An 18062-nucleotide genomic window follows, 5' to 3' on the forward strand; every position below is an offset into this window, starting at 1 on the left:
CGTAGCAGGCAACACACTAATAGGAATCAATTACCTGCTCCTCCGGGGTCCACGGCGCTGGCCTGCGCGTCGGTCGGGCTGCGCATGCGCAGTACGATCTGTCAGCTGGAGGCTCTCTAGTTAAAGGGGCAGTCCTCCACTGACAGATGCTGCAACCAATGGAACAAATTGCAGCATGGAGCAGCCCAAGGGGAAGGCTGCTCCCAGTTTAATGATGCCTCACCCCAGGTATCATCAGATGGGGTGAGGAAGAGGGGGAGGACACAGATCTTCCACCCGGCGGGCGGGAGGAAGCGGCCTGCCTCTGCCACCAAGAAGGCCTGGCTCGAGGTGGCAGAGGGGGTCACCTGCGCCACCAACATATGGCCCACCTGCTTACAGTGCAGGAGGCGCTGCAATGACCGCAGTAGGTCAGCCGCAGTGAGAACACGAAGTCTTTCCCCTACACTCCGTCTGCCACAACACTGCCCCCACCCCACATCTCCTTCGGCACCGCCAACACTATTCTGTAATATCACCCTTCATACCCACTCAAACCTCATCCTCATCTTACCTCCACCTACTCACCTCGCCAGTACTCATCCTGCCACTAACACGCAACCCAATCCTCATACAATCTCATTGCTCCATCCCACACTCACCCTCTCGTGCATCTCCCTCACGGCCAGCCTCACTCAACCTGCCACCACCTGTGCTGCAGCCACAGGGCATGTATCACATATGTGCAGTAGGCAGCGTAAGGCAAACGTGTCGTGAGCATGAAGGGGGTGCACAAGGGTGTCTGAGGGTTTGTCATGGGTGTTACCTATATTGAATTTCAGAGCAACAAACAGCACACATTATATTGACACCACCACTGCCATGTCTCCGCGAATCCTGTCCGTTGTGTCCAATAATGCCCGCTCCTGGGTATCACTATGAGGACCCACCACTGATGCCACCCATCGTGTTACTGCAGAGTAGGTGCAGGTGTATTTGCAGGGCTCGTCCGCGCAGACGACTGAGAGACATCGGCGGTGTAGCCGGCTGCACCCTGGAAGGATGCGGAGGAGAAGGTGTGGAGGGCAGTGGTGACTTTGACAGCGACAGGTAAGCAGTTGGTGCTGGGGCCAGCCAGGAGCAGCTCGGCATGAAAGAGCCTGCAGATCTCCACGACTACATGTCGAGCGAATCTGCGCCTCCCTGTGCACTGCTGCTCGGAGAGGTCCGGGGAGCTGCGCCTCGGTCTGTGGACCCTGTGGCGAGGGTAGTGCCCTCTGCGATGCGTCTCTCTCTGCGGTAGCCCTCCCTCCTGCTGTGCAGGTGGGCGTGCAACAACACCGTGTTGGGGGGATCCATGTCTCTGCGGCGGACGGCGTGGACTGCGAGGCTGCTGGGGCTGGTCATGCTCTTCGTCCTCCGAGGGTGTCCACACACCACCCATCTGGCAGGTGTTGGTCTGAGGGGTTGTGCAGGGTAGGTGGGTGGTTCCTCGGACTGGGGCTGCGGTTTCGTGTCCGTCTGTCCTCTGGCTTGGCGGGGGGTGGTGGGGGGCAGGGGTTGCCCTATGTGACGCGGTGGCCTCCTGCGTGGGTGAGGGCTGTCCCCCGTGGAGTGCACCTTGGCACCTGCCACAGGCTGCTGGCTGCAACACGCCTGGTTGGAGAGAGACTGTTTCCCCCAGTGTGTGAAGCTCACTGCCTTGAACCTAAAATCCCACACTTCCTCTTTTGACAGCTGATTCAGCTCATTAACTGACCTCAACAAGCAAGGTAAGTACTCTCAAGTGGAACCCCGCTGGCTTTAATTGCCTGCGGGATTCCCACCAGCGGGGCTTGCGCGCGCAGCCCCGCACGTCAGCGCGGTACCCGGAAGTGGCCGGGATTTCGTCGCGATCCGGTCACGTGACCGGATATCGGGATTTTCTGGGCCCCCCCGCTGGAAACCCGCCGGAAACCCGACGCCAAAATCGAGCCCAATATGTCCGTTTCGCACGCGATAGCAAGTGAATTCGTGCCACTTATTGTGGCTTCTGGGTTTGCCGTCCAAAAGCTGCGCAGTAGGTGGACTGTGCACCGGCATCACAGGCTGTCAGCTGGAGGAGCTCTATTTAAAGGGCCATTGCTCCAAACGCTGGAGCGAAGACCCAGAAATCACAATGGAGCAACACGGGGCAATGCTGCTCCAAGGTTCAGCGATGCCTCACTGCAGCAGCTACTTGACGGGGTGAGGAAGAGGAGGGAAATCTTTTGCCCCGGGAGGAAGTGCCCTGCCTCTGCCATTAGGAAGGCCTGGCTCGAGGTGGCAGAGGAGGTCACCAGCAGCAACAACATCCCCTGCACCTGGATACAGTGCAGGAAGCATTTCAATGACCTAACTAGGTCAGCAAAAGTGAGTACACTTATTGATTCTCCTACATTCCGTCTTCCACATCACCACGTCCACCCCTCCATCCCCAACTCATTCTGCACTGCTAAGACTACTCTATCACATCACTCCTCACACCCACTTAAGGCTCATCCTCAACTTACCTGCACTTCCTCAGCACGTCCTCACCTCCCCATTAGTCACCCCACCACTACCACTCAACCCAATCCTCATCCAATGTGATGGCTCTGTCTCATACTCACTTTCTGATGCACCTCTTTCACGGTCAGCCTCACCCAAAGCAATGCATTCATTGGTTGGCCACTTCACCATCACTCACTCACACGTCTGTTCTTTGTCCCCTTCTAGGAGAAGAGTGTACAAAATGCACGAGAGTGGGCGAGGACTGGAGGGGGGGCCACAAGTAGTGGTCCTCATAGACACGGAGCAGGAGGTGCTGGAGATCAGCTGCACGCTCGAGTGCCTGTCCATCGGGGACGGCGAGACTGGCACCCCACAAACGTCTGGTGACACAACTTTAACATTCATCACACACATGAATTGATGTTAACAATGCTTGCCATGTTGAACACCTCAGAATGCTCATCGCAACATGATACATCTGTAATGATGTTTAATTTTTCCTTCTATTCTCTCACAGGCCCTTCAATTACCACAGTGACAGCAGAGGGCGATTCCTCAGAGGACCTGCTGGCCTCTGAGGGTGCACCATCACATCATAGCAAGCCATCTACCAGCGCAAATACTCACACCTCGGTGGGTCCCGGTAATCAGTTAGTTAGGTTGGCACCTGGTGAGTCACCACACACAAGTGAGCACGAGCAGACACTGGTGGCAGGGGCAGCTGTGGAGAATCACGTCGGTGGGAGCACTCCTATCCAGGCTCTGCTCAACTAGACACAGATGCTGAACCCCGGGTGCCATCCTTTAAAAGGAGAATGATCGAGGGACAGCAGCACATTTGCAAGATACTGGAACAGGTGCCATGCGCACTCTCCACAACAGCGCAGAGGATGGAGGAGTCCAACTCCTGCATGAGTGGAATGGTGGCACAGGTACGGGAGGGAATCTCTGAGATACTGTCACAGGGACGTGAGCAAGTGCCTGAAATAGTGTCGCAGGTAAGTGCGGGAATGTCTGAAATGGAGAGAAGGCCAGCCTCCATTGAGCTTCAAGCACAGCTCACAAATGAGTCCATTCAGGCCCTAACAACGGTTGTTCAGACTCAGGGTGAACAACATTCTGTGGCCTTAAACAGGCAGGCAGATACTTTACGACTTGGCTTCCAAGGCCTCATACATGTCCTCTAAACTGTTGTCCAGCAGGGTGGTAGAAGTGATGTGGGCATGGTCCATGAGAGGAATGATGGCGAATGGGGACATGGAAGTGGGGACGCCACTTGAAGCACTCCCACGTCTCATCCGATACCCCCCAGTCAACCAGTACCTGCAATACTGCCTCCTCTCCAGGTGGCCGAGTCTGCCACTGCACAGGTGCAGTTGGAGCAGTCTTTGGAGGGGCCCTCATGGGCTCCAAAACTCAGAGCGCGTAGGCTGGAAGCATCTAAGCAGTCAAGGTATGGACATGAGCGACCTGCCACTACCTCTGCTGCAGCCACAGGGGATGCACCACGTAGAAGTAGTAGGAAGAGAAAGGCTAAGGTTTTGTGAGCACGAAGGGTATGCACAAGGGTGCCCGACAGATGGTCATGTTTTTCATTTATATTTGTTTTTTGTTAAAGTCACATTTAATGTTATCATTCTCACCACTAATGTCATGTTTTGCCCATTCTTGACTGGCTTTTGTGATAGGGCCCTTTCGTGAAGTTCACCATGAACGGCGACACTTGATGCCACCCATTGGGTCACTTTACAGTGGGTGTATGTGTGGTTGTAGGACTGTTTTGTGCAGGGAGGGGTGGCGAGGCTGGTGATGTTACCCGTCCTCAGATGTAGCGGTGAATGCAGCCATGGCGCCCCTCCAACCTGATGGTGTCAGTTTGAGGGGGTCTGAAAAGTTGGTAAATATGTGTGAACAGAAGAATTGTGAGTGGAAAGTAAGACTTTTCAGTGAAATCACAAAGATCTCCCAGTCAAAAGTTTGTCTGAAAGAGCTGAGTGCCCTGCTGCAATAACTCACCTTTTATCCCCTTCTGTCAAACAAGCATTTGAATGTCCAACTGGCTGCTGGCTGAAACACGTCCATGGAGTGTTTCCCACAGCACGGGAAACACGCTGAGGATGTTTGAAAATCGGATCCCTGCCTCAATGTGCACAAAATTAAGTACTTCAAGTATCTAAATAACTCTCTTAACTGTCATCCCGTCGGCTTGAAATGCCTGTGGGACTTCCGCATTTGTGAGGTGCATGCGCACCCAGATGCGTCAGTGGGGAACCTGGAAGTCTGTGGGTTGGAGCCGGGTTCCGAACCCGCTCAGGATTTCCCCGATTTTCGGAGGCCCCCCCCACCCCCAATGCACCCGCTACTTCATTCCAAAATCAAGCCCATGGTCTTCATTGAACTACCCAAATGGAGATTAGGTTAATCACCCCAAGGGTTTTTTTTTGCTATGGCTGTGGCTCTGTTTCCTATTTGTCAAGAATTAGTTCATATGCTTTACAATTTTCTTTTCTCATATGGACTTCACTCACAGAATGGCACTTTGGTGTGAAAGGTTAATGATTATTCAGGGATGAGATAATGGAGGTGCAAATGGAATATAGGTTAATGCTGTCCAGGAGGCATTTTCTTTGTAACTTTGTGGAACTAATGGAGAGATAAAGCAGTCGGTGATGCTTGCCTAAAGTATGCTTCTCTATTGTTTTTTTCCCATTCTAGGATGTTGCAACTATGCAATTCTGTGCCAATAAACTTGACAAGAAAGATTTCTTTGGAAAATCGGATCCTTTCATGGTTTTCTATCGAAGCAATGAAGATGGAACGTAAGTATCAATTTTAGATTCGTTGAGGAATTTAACAAAGTTTTTAAATCAATATTTCTTTTTAAAAACTAAAATGTTAAAAAGAATTAACAACCTTTTATTGTTTTCTGACAATTGATTTCTGTACTTTTAAATGGTGAGTGCTGGTATTAATGGAGTATGTTTGAAGGACCTACTGAGTTCACCTGTTTGATGGAACTCTCCAGACTTTAGGATAGATTTTCTAATGGCCAGTTGGAGATATTGAGAATCTTGTGTGGTGGGCTTTGTGCCACTAGAGTTACACATAGTATATGACCCTGCTAAATCTTAGGGGGTGAGGCATCATTATCCTTACATTGTAAGTTCCTGGAGTGTCATATGCCAGCAATTGGGAGCTTGTCATTTTGGGGACTAAAAGGCTATTTCAAAGGAAACACATTTTTTGGTGGGTAAGACATCTAAAATCATATGGAAAGTGGAACAGAGGTGTGCATGAACAGTAGGATTTGCAGATGCCACAGTAGAGGTAATGTGAAAAGAAGTTTGGCAGAGAAGCGTCCCTGCTTGGCACTTCAGGGCAGCCTTTTCACAGGAGAGTGATACAGAGGACATGGAAAGAGATGGCATTCCTAGTGAATGCTGTTTGTAATCCCCAGAGGACCTAGCAGCAAATGCACAAGTTCAGAGGGCTTACCAAATCACCTAAGATAAGACTATACACCATTACCATGTCCCAAATAGATAGGCAAAGTTTGCCTGCCACAAACTCTTTCTTTCCACTCAGATTAAATTACAACACTCTGAATATTGACTATGCATGCCCATTCTGCAGCAGGACACACATTGCAGTTGTAACCTATACCTAAAACTCTTGCCAGACTGACATCCTTAAAGAGTTTACTCCAAAAAAAAATTCAAACAATGATGCATATACATGTACTTACAGCCATGATGGTTTGCAGGATGACCACTTAGCTGTCCCTGTCTGCACTCTTGACGCTTCTAACCTCTTAACTCCGCTTCCCTGTTTGCAAGACAAGGTGGTGCATAACAGAATGGAACAGGCGAATGAGAAGAAGGTCCTGTGATGTGAACCCCTGGACTTCTTTCCAAGAGACCACAAGGCAAATAATTGGCGTGCCATGCATAGAGTGGGGGAGAGTGAGATTTGTGCCTTCTCTCAAGGGCAGGGCTAGTTCTACCCTTTGTGTGTTCCTCCTTCTCCTCCTACTTACGCACTCACAACCCACCAGGCATACACTCAAGTACATTGTCAAACAGTATGTTCCCATGTAAGTAATATTTGAAAGGTGTCATTCAGACAGCATTCTAGCTTTTGTTACTCTTCTACTCCTGTAGGGGCGGGACAGACTTGGTGGATCAGCTAATCTTGTCCTGCCTGTCATTTTCATATGTTTATATCCCACATGAAGCAGTAACAACTCTGTGACTCCTAAGAAACCAGCATAGCACCTTGCAACACCCACTCCACCTGTCACAAGTACCCGCACCAATACATCCAGGGGAACTTGGATAGTCAGTTTCAGGTGGGTGTACTGAGTGATACATAGAGCACAAGTGAGCAGGATCAGGGGTGATGACAGATAAGCAGCAGAAACTTGCTGACAGGAGTGCCAACGTGTATCATTCACCAGCTACAGAACCCTAGGATTCAGACCTCATGATTACAGTGTTTCAAAGAAAGATGCTATTTGAGCACAAACATTTTATGGAGTCATTGTGAATATGCAACAGTTTGATGGCAAATGTGGAGGCGTTCGGCACTAGATCTATGCACTTGTGTAGAAAATCTTCTCTACATGGCCGTGGGGCGTATGGCAACACCAGGGCCTTCTGCAGTAGAATCGGTGACTCACATCCTAACCCAGTTGGAATATCTCACATAAAGGTTCAGTCTGCTGTTGTAGAGGCCTTAGATATATACTTGAAAGGAAAAATTTGCAGGGCTATGGGGAAAGAGCAGGGTGTGGGACTAAAGGTTCAGACTGCTGCTGCAGATAGCAAACCTCAAAAAGGCTACCAATGTAAGATTACCAAATATCAGCTAGATAGCCCAACTTTGTCACACATTGTTGCCCGTCAAACTATTGTTGCCAGTCAATGGAAAACACTCAGGCAATCTTACAGCTCTTTCACTGGTTGCAATGCCTGCCCACATTGCAGATGCAACTTACAACTGCAAGATTTCTGCGCTCCTCCAATTCTGGCCTCTTATGCATCCCCGATTTTCACCATTCCACCATTGGTAGCCGTGCCGTCAGCTGCCTAGGCTCTAAGCTCTGGAATTCTCTCCCTAAACGTCTCCGCCTCTCTACCTTTCTCTCCTCCTTTAAGATACTCCTTAAAACCTACCCACCTGCCCTAATATCTCCTTATGTGGCTCGGTCTCAAATTTTGTTCGATAATGCTCCTGTGAAGCGCCTTGGGACGTTTTACTACGTTAAAGGCTCTATATAAATGCAAGTTGTTGTAATGGAAAGAAAATAAAACAGGCTCCATTTTGGGCCTACAATCCTCTTCAAATTTTTCATTCTGCCCAGGGAATGCTTAATGCAAAAGTGGTAAAGATGGAAATCTATACCATCAAATCTTAAAAGGGCTTCACACCAAAAATCCTTCTAAACAGGCAGACTAGCTTGAAAAACCTGAATCTCTACGTGTATTTGTATAAAAATATTAAATACATCTCCCCCTCCTCCTTCCCCCCCCCCCCCCCCACCACACACACACACACACACACACACACGCTATATATAATTAACAGTTGAATTTATAATGTATTTCTTTCTGTTTTCAGCTTCACAATTTGCCATAAAACTGAAGTGGTGAAAAATACCCTGAATCCTGTGTGGCAGCAGTTCTGTATTCCAGTGCGAGCCCTCTGCAATGGTGACTATGATAGGTAAGGTCATAGAATTGTGGCTTCTGAGTGCTGGTACATAGAATCAGTACATAAGAAAGTGAATAACTGGTCACGACTTGTCCAATGGAATGGTATTTTTGAAGTGCAGGAGGTCATAATTGAAAGTGAAGGGAATGAGTTAAGATGATGCTATCTGTGATTTAATTCTAGATTAAATATGGAGTCCCGTTCTAGACATTGTATATAGTTTGCTACAAGACAGCAACAGATTGAAAGATTGAGATGACACCCGCCATCAGGTTTATTAACGTCACCTCAACATTGAGTTGGTACTACTTTGAAACACGCAGTGTAATTCGGTATAATAGGTAGAAATGGAGTAATGCTCTACCATTTTTCCTTTCACCGTTTCACCTTTTTCCATTTCTTTGCTTTGCAACTGGGGGTCTCGAGGCAGACAGACAATGATAAACAACAGGCTGGTGAGATTGAATTAGGTGATTTCGCAAGTGATGTGAGGAAAAGCTATATTGAATTTCTGTAGGCACAAATTCCAGTTAATTGACCACCTGCCTTTTTTATATCTCACTTTTTATACTAAACAATTAACTGAATTATATTTTGCATCATTTATTATAGTACATGAATCTCATCTTTCTACAGCAGCAGGTTAAAATTCCAATAGCAATATGAAGCTGTTTCCATTTTTCAATCTTTTCTATTTTACTCTGCATTGCTGTTGGGGGACGAATCCTGATAATGAAATTATGTTATGCTGCTTGAGATTGTTTTCTTAGTCTGTATCATTGCAAATGGATTCTGTGTTCATTATTTTAACAGAAGGAATGCGATAACTTCTGTAGCTAACAAGAACTTAGAGTTAGAATGCATTTTCACTACTTCAGTAAGAACGTTGTTACTTTTAAATAAATATTCATAGATACTGCCGACTTGGTATATATATGGGGAATATGGCAATATTCTTAAGATGTATTTAAAAGAATATTTTAATACAAAGCAAGTGTCCCGTTAACTACAATTGCATTTGAATTTTGCACAATTTTGAACCCTTCATAAAAGATTAACTGAATTTTAAACAGGATTCTTATTACAGAATCTATTTGTTGCATGAAATCTGAGAAATCACAATTTTGAAGAAGAGCCTGTACATGCTAAGATGGTGCAGTATCAGAAATCCATGTTTAATGTGGAATCACACTTTTGTATTAAAGCTGTTAATATTTGTCCCTGCTTTCTTGGAAGCCAATATTCTTTTTTTCAACTACCTTGAACTTTCCAGTTAAGAGTGTTCATGTGAGTCACTGATAAATGTAGTGCATTCCGTGAGGGGAATTGGCAAAGTAAGTTTTTCATAGCGGGTACAGGGAGTAGAACTGTAAAATGGAGAAAATATTTAGCAAATTATTTAAAATGCTATTCTTGTTGTAGAAGGTTGTAGAAAGTTGCAGTAAATTGTCATCCAACACAGTTAATGGAAAAGAAGTTGACGTAGTAAAAAAAAAATAGGGTTGGACATTTATATGTTACAGGAAGCTGAGAGAATTGCAAGGCTAAAATTAATGTAAGCGATGCAGTGTAAAAGAAATATAGGTATGAGATAGTGTCAGAGAAGTGGATATTACAGGAATATAACCTGGATTGGTTAAATACCATTTTGTTGTCCTTATTTCATTATGTTCGTCAAGATGGGAAGCACAAAAGAAGCAGTAAGACATTGTATGAGAAGTAATGGAGTAGATTTTCATCTTTACCACTTGGCCATTAAGCATCGTCTTGGCCGGAACTGAGAGAGGAGAATTGGGCAGGGAAGATTACACACCCGCAGTGGACTCTGCCTGATTTCCTTCCATTTAAATTTGGCAATTCATCAATTTTAAAGTTCTCATCCTTGTTTTCAAATCCTCCATAGCCTCGACCCTCCCTATCTCTGTAACTTCCTCCAGCCCTACAGCCCATCTCTGCGCTCCTCCAATTCTGGCCTCTTGCGCATCCCTAATTTTCACCACTCCACCAATGGCAGTCATCCCTTCAGCTGCCTAGGCTCCAAGCTCTGGAATTCCTTCCCTAAACCTTTCCACCTCTTTATCTCTCTCTCCTCCTTTACAATATTCCTTAAATCCGACCCACCTTCCCTAATATCTCCTTATGTGGCTCGGTCTCAAATTTCACTCGATAATGTCTTTTAAAAAGCATTTGGACAGTTACATGGGTAAGATGGGTATAGAGGGATATGGGCCAAGTGCAGGCAACTGGGACTAGCTTAGTGGTATAAACTGGGCGACATGGACATGTTGGGCCTGTTTCCATGTTGTAAACTTCTATGATTCTATGATTCTAATGCTCCTGTGAAGCGCCTTGGAACGTTTTACTATGTTAAAGGCACTATATAAATGCAAGTTGTTGTAATGGAAAGAAAATAAAACAGGTTTCATTTTGGGCCTACAATCCTCTTCAAATTTTTCATTCTGCCCAGGCAATGCTTAATGCAAAAATGGTAAGGATGGAAATCTATACCATTAAATGACTTCTTTATTATCTTTTTAAAATGTACCCAATTTTTAAATAAAAATGGGTGTTGTTACTGGGAATAGGATGGGCCAGAAATCGCGCAGAGAGGTGAGGCAAATTACTTACTGCGGGCTCTGTCGCTTTGAATTGCTTGAATTTGAACTTTAAACAAAATGTGCGCTATCAACCCAGCCTCTGGGCAGCGTGAGGTGCCGTGCGGCTGGAAAAGTGTGTGAGGAGGAGACACGTCCACAGAATCTGTCAGGAAGAGAAGTCACGCCCACAGGTTCAGGCTGTGTTGCTCAAGCAATGACTTCATTCATTTAAAGTTGGTATTCTGTATGTCGTTGTAAATAAAAACATTTAAATTTACTTTTAGTAAAAAGCCAAAGAAAAAATTGAAATTTTTAAAAGCTAATTTTTAGTTGTTTGACTAGTCTTTTAGACTAACATTAAGTCTGTTAAAACTTAGTTTAGACCTGGTATTTTTAAGCCTACCTGTTTGGTGGTGTAATTGGTTACTTTCCAGCTGGGCAGATAAGCAAGTTGGCGCTTTTTCAATGCTTTCTCTGATTGCAGCGTGCGATGGCCCTTTAATTCAAGGTTGTCATATTGCTGGCGATATGACTAGGAGAAAGTTCCGGATTTCTGTGTTGCACTGCACACGTGCAAACGTGGGAACTTGCTCCTTCAATTCACCACTAAGTACTGAGAGCGCTGTTGACCTCCTCCGTTACTTCGGGATCGATTTCTGGCCCGATGTTTTACTACTTTTATGCATATCAACATCAAACACTCCTTGATCATACAGAAAAGATCACCTCAGTTTGTCAGTGTGTCATTTAAATTTCCCACACCATCCATCTTTGTGAGCTCTCTAATGCTGCACTTGTATTACAGCTCTGCCACATACAGCATGATCAAATGATCCAAGTCTTTAAAGTGCTGACAGGCATTAATGATTTAGATATTTGATTTTGAATGCAGAAGGAGAGAACACGTGGCTTAATGTTAACAAGCTTAAAGTAAGATGAGAAATAAGAGATTTTTTTCTCCACGGAAAAAAAATCATGGGCATGATTTTGACACTTAGCCGGGAAGAGGGCAGGGGGGTGGTCTAATTGCGGACGGGCAACCTGGGAGGATGGGTTTCCAGGACGTCCTTACGATTTTGACGTAATGATGTCTTTTTTTTGTCGGTTTGCCGTCCGATTGACTAGCCTGATTGACAGGCTGGTCTCAGTCAGACAGGAGACCAGCCAGGGAGAGGACGTGTTCAGGAAAGTCTTTGTATGGATGGGGAGGGGGGGGAGGGGCATTGGTAAGTATAGGTTGGCACAGGGGTCATCAGTCATGGGGGGAGAGATCAGAGGTCAGTCACGGGTGAAGGGGGGTGTCAGGATTAGGGGTCTGTGATCGTTTGGGGGGATCTGAGTCGGGGGTCCGTGATCGTTAGGTGAGGGTCGCTGCAGGTAGACTTGTTGGAACTAGGGGAAGCACTCCTTCTCCTTCAGGCTGTGCCAGACAGGCACCTATCTGTTAGTCTCGGGCTTTCTCGCCTCCTTTCACGAGGCATAAAAGAGAAGGCCCAGGAATCCTGACCCCCTGGGATTGAAATTGGAAACTGTGGGAGAATGAAGGCCCAAAGCCTCCTTGAAAGGTTTTAAGGCCCGATCTACCTCCTGGGAGCGGGTTGGTCACCCACCCCTCGTCCCGCCCTGGTGAAAACTGGAAATGGGCGGGTTGGGGGACGGGTCTGAAATGGTTGCAATTTTGAATGCCCCCCCGCCACAACCCACCTGTTTTTCACTGTTAAAATCGGGCCCTATATGTGGGACTTCACAACATGTTGATTGACTTTCTTCAAAAAGAAGTTGATAAAATATCTGCTTGAGAATGGGATTAGAAATTATGGGGATATTTATAGACTGATGTGACCATATACTCTATGGGACACAACGGTTCCTGCATTGCTAGGGGAGATGGTGTTGTCGATGAAATATGGCAGGTCAAATTTTAGTTGTGAAAACAAGAAGTAGATAGATATTCTGGAGTTAATTAAATAACATTTGGGGCTCAGGGTATATCTGTACAGAACTTTCCCTCCAGAAATAAATAGATAGGGAAAGGGTAGATTGTACACCATGTTCTGGAAGCATCACAGACCATGTGCATAGCAAGCACCCCCTTTCTTTGACTGAAAGTGTATCTTTACCTGTCTCAATTTATTATGCCCATAGATTGAACAAAAAATGTTCATCATTGTACTTTGACTTATGGGATCACATGCTGCCACGTGGAATCCACAACTTTAGAAGGGTAGAAGAATAAATATTATGAGAACTTAGATAATAAACTTATCACCAGATTTATGGACAGTGTTAAATGCTAACAGCAGGTTTACAGTAAATACAAACTTTACTATGCTCCTTGGAATATTGAAAACAACATAAACCTAGCCTGTTAAACATGGTTCCTTATGTCTTACACTGTTCACTCTCACAAAGTCTTTGGACGCTGTATCACTATTGGTTTCAGAATGATTGCTGACTGGGAGAATGTCAGCCTCAGAGCTTATATATAAAATAAATCATTTAAAATCCTTTGAAGTAAACTTTCTATGATTCTATTCTATGGCCCCGATATTACCAGGGAGGCGGGTTGGCAGCGGGGGGGGGGGGCGGGGGGGGGGGGGGCGACTGGGTGCGTGGGTAACCCGCCCAGTAAAATCCATCTGTTCCCCTCGTAATCGCGGGTAAATTGAAGCTACTTAATGTGGCTTCCAGGTTTCCCGTTGGAAACCTGTGCAGTAGACGGACTGCGCACCCACATCACAGGCTATCAGCTGGAGGAGCCCTATTTAAAAGGGCAGTCCTCCAATGTCTGATCCTGCAGCAAAGAACCACACAGCAGCATGGAGCAGCCCAAGGGAAAGGCTGCCCCCAGGTTTAATGATGCCTCGCTCCAGGTCTTACTGGAAGGGGTGAGGAGGAGGAGGGAGATCTTCTACCCAGCAAACAGGAGGAAGTGGCCTGCCTCTGCCACCAAGAAGGCGTGGCTCGGGATGGCAGCAGAGGGCAGCAGCAGCAGCAACGTCTCCCGCACCTGGATCCAGTGCAGGAAGCGCTTCAATGACCTAACTAGGTCAGCCAAAGTGAGTACACTTATTCATTCTCCGACACTCCGTCTTCCACATCACCGCCTCCACCCCATGATTCCTTCTGCACTGTCAACACTACTCTATCACATCACTCCTCACACCCACTCAAACCTCATCCTCAACTTAGCTGTACTTACCTCCCCAGTACTCATCCCACCACTACCACTCAAGCCAATCCTCATACAATGTCGTGGCTCTGTCTCATACTCACCCTCTGATGCATCTCTTTCACAGTCAGCCTCACCCAAACCATTGCATTCAGCGGTTGGCCACGTCACCATTCCTCACTCACTCGTCTCTACTTTCTCCCCTTATAGGAGAAGAAAGCCCAGAATGCACGGAAGAGGGCGAAGACTGGAGGGGGGCTGCAACATCAGGTCGTCCACACGGAGCAGGAGGCTCTTGAATTGAGCTGCACCCTCTAGTGCCTGTCCGCCGAGACTGCCACCCGACAAATGGCTGGTGACAGAACTTTAACATTCAGCACTCACAATAGCAAATGATGTTAACTTGCCTTGCCATCTTCAACACCTCAACACCTGTCAGCATGCTTAATATTGCCTTCTGTACTCTTACAGGGCCTTCAGCGACTGCTGTGATGGTGGAGGGCGATTCCTCAGGGGACTTGCCGGCCTCTGAGGGGGCATCGTCACATCTGAGCGAGCCCTCCACCAACGCAGATACACACACCTCGGTCCCCGTCCTCACTTATTTGGGGTTACACATGGTGAGTCACCACACACACGTGAGCATGAGCAGACACTGGTGGCAGAGGAAGCTGTGGAGAGTCCGCCTCGGTGGGAGCATTCTTCTCCAGGCTCTGCTCAGCTGGACACAGATGCTGAACTCTGGGGGCCATCCTTTAAAAGGAGAATGATCGAGGGGCAGCAGCACATTTGCAAGGTGCTGGAGCAGGTGCCACGCGCACTCTCCACAATCGCGCAGAGGATAGAGGAGTCCAACTCCTGCATGAGTGGAATGGTTGCACAGGTACAGGAGGGGATCTCCGAGATACTGTCACAGAGACACGAGGGCATCTCTGAGATAGTGTCGCGGGTAAGGGCGAGAATATCTGCGATGGAGGGAAGGCTAGCCTCCATCGAGCTTCAAGCACGGCTCATCAATGAGTCCATTGAGGCCCTGACAACGGCCCTTCGGATTCAGGGTGAGCAACTTTCTGCTGCCTTAAACAGGCAGGCAGATACACTAGCATTGGCCTTACAAGGCATCACACATGTCCTCCAAACTGTCATCCAGCAGGGTGGTAGGAGTGATGTGGGTTAGGAGAGGGATGATGGTGAAAGGGGACTTGGAAGTGGGGACGCCACTCAAAGTGCTTCCACGTCTCACCCGTTGCCCCCCTCTCAACCAGTACCCACAATGCTGCCTCCTCTGCAGTTGGCCGAGCCTGCCCCTGCACAGGTGCAGGTGGAGCAGTCTTTGGAGGGGCCCTCACGGGCACCAAAACTCAGAGGGCATAGGCCCAAAGCATCTAATCGGTCAGGGTATGAACAAGGGCAACCTGCCACTACCTCTGCTGCAGCCACGTAGGAGTACTCGTAAGCGTAAGGCGAAGGTTTTGTGAGCACACACGGGATGCACAAGGGTGTTTGACGGTTTGTCATGTTATTTATTTATATTTGATTTTTGTTAATGGCACATTAAATATTATTATTGTCACCACTACTGCCACGTCTTGGCCATTCTTGACTGGCTTGTGTAATAAGTCCCTTTCATGAGGTTCATCATGAACACCCACACTTGATGTCTAGTTGCACGACTATTTTGTGCAGGTGCCTGTGGCGCAGCACTGTGTTGTGGAGCTCCACGTGGCAGAGGTGGACGGTGTGCCTGGCGAGGCTGGTGATGTTGCTCGACCTCGGATGAAGTGATGAATGCAGCTAGGGTGGCCCTCCCCCCATCCTGACTGTGTGAGTTTGAGGGGGTCCGCAAAGTAGGCAGATGTGTTTGCACAGCAGAGTTTAGGGTATAAATTAAGCATTTTGAGTGGAAAGACAATGGTCTTGCCGTCAAAACTTTGTCTGAAGTTGCCTGCTGCAATAAATGAGGTTTTCCCCCCCACTTGTCAAATAATCCTTTGCATCTCCCATTGGCTGCTGGCTGAAACACGTCTGCTCCAACAAGGAGTGTTTCCCACAGCATGGCAAACACGCTGAGGATCCTTCAAAATTGTACCCCTGCCAAAATCTCCACTCAATGAGGTCTGTCAAGTACCTCAAGTATCTAACTAACTATCTAAAGCAGCATCAGTCCTGCATTCGGGAGCTGCGTGCACACCCGAACGCATCACCGGGGAACCCGGAAGTCTGCGGGTTGGAGCGGGGCTCCGAACTCCGGGATTCCACCATTTTAGGAGCCCCCCCCGTCCCCAATGCAACCGCTCGGCCATCCGAAAATCGGCCCCTATAAGTACATTGAAACCAAGGACATTAAAAATGTATCTCTCATAACTACATTATGTGGTTGATCAGTCACAGGATTCAAAACAGTGCTTGCCCACACAAATAGAGCTGCCACTTATAGAATGGTTGAAAGACATCTCAGCCTGTGTGTCAACACAGGTGTCAAGCTGACCAAACTGAATAGAACAATATTTAAGCAGATAGGCATCAGGAAATGCTTCTTAGGAATAAGAATAATTTCCTCAGGGTCTGGGACAGAGTTCCGACATAATAGGGGTGGGAGGATTGGCAGGGCAAGAATTCGAGTTGGACCTGGAAAAAGTGGCTATCCACCCTGAAGATGTTACACTGGGAATTTGTGCTTGGGTTGGGGTGGGAAAAGTTCTGTCCACTGCATTGATGGCCTGATGTCATTAAGGAGGTAAAACCAGCAGTTTGGCATCACACACTGGAAATGCTGCTGCTCCCGCTCCCTTTGCCCCAAGCAATCAGTTGTCAGCAAGTTACCAGCATCCAGGTTAATGGAGCAGCAGAAGCGGGGTCCACGGGGGTCTCCAGGCCTGAGTCTTGTCCTGGAACATCCCAGAAGACTGCAGGCAGCCGCAATGAAATCCATTCTCTTATAAAGGGGACCGATTTCCATCATTTTTGGCATTTTGCACTGGTTGTACTGGCTTCTCAATGAGTGGTTGTCAAGTGCCATATTTTGCACTGTCCCCTTCTAGTAGGGTGTGTCCATAATGGCACAGGTACCCATCTACTTCATTATAGTTACCTGATCCCAGATATTCAGACAGGGTCAGGATCTAAGTCTGCCAATGGAATGTAATCCTTGTTCCGCCCACAGTTGTGGCAGCAGAATGGCTTTGAAGTGACCTTTTACATAACAGATCATAATTTGTATTCTCAGCAGCTTAAAGAAGCAGCTAACTGTACCTAATGTTTAAAGTGACTGCCAAACCTCTGTGCAAAGGTATTAAAGTTTGTCGGCTTTATTATTATTTTGTTATTATTATTAGAAATGTGATGAGGACTCACTATTCTTCACACATGGTCTGTGAAAAGAACATGCTGAATAGGCTAAATAGCCTTGCGTTGTTCCATACTTTGTGTTATAATGCACTGCATTAATCTTGGAAGACTACAGTGGCATTACTGCAGCAAATTCCAAATTTTTGAGTCATAGAACATTCTCAAATCGTGCATCATTTTAGTCAACATTATAAATGTACAGAAAATTAATTTCTAAATGCTAAGAGTATAAATCATGAATATTTTCAAAGCTGTAATGGGCTTTCAGTACTCAAATGGCAAGAAAAGCAAACTTAGTGGTTATTGCACTACCTCTGTTTTAATATGTCAATAGAGTGTGGTTGTCCTCGCTTCTATGAGACTCATTATTACACCAAGATTCTGCTCTTTCATGCAGTATACTCCAGGATACATGACTGTGCTGATATTGGTGTTCAGTTCAGAATCAATTGTATGCACACCAGATGAATGGAATTTGTGGAAATTTCAATTGAAGGGGGCACTTCTGTTCAAACATCTATTAAATATCTCTGGATCCATCGCATGGAATAAAACATGACAGCACTTTTAATGAGTCAGAGAAGTACACGCAGGTGTTTTCAGTGGAGAATGGAGATATCAGTGGGTTTCACAGGTTTAAAAGCCTTGGAAACCAAAAGCTCCAAAGGTACAGTGACATTTGGTATTACTTCACAGGAGTGTAATAACAGCTGGAGTCCCCTGATACTTGTGAGGCAATGTCT

At 46.8% G+C, this 18062-nt stretch overlaps 1 long non-coding RNA gene across 1 annotated transcript in view; it reads left to right on the forward strand.

The window, feature by feature from the left end:
- The first annotated feature begins 8131 nt into the window (after positions 1 to 8131).
- The window catches only part of LOC137344471 (uncharacterized), a 111480-nt gene continuing 101549 nt past the window's right edge, over positions 8132 to 18062 (forward strand). The window contains exon 1 of the long non-coding RNA XR_010968367.1: positions 8132 to 8214. This is a non-coding gene — a long non-coding RNA (uncharacterized lncRNA). The remainder of the gene's footprint in view (positions 8215 to 18062) is intronic.

The sequence above is a fragment of the Heptranchias perlo genome, chromosome 27 (assembly GCF_035084215.1).
Source record: "Heptranchias perlo isolate sHepPer1 chromosome 27, sHepPer1.hap1, whole genome shotgun sequence".
Classification (NCBI taxonomy): domain Eukaryota; kingdom Metazoa; phylum Chordata; class Chondrichthyes; order Hexanchiformes; family Hexanchidae; genus Heptranchias; species Heptranchias perlo.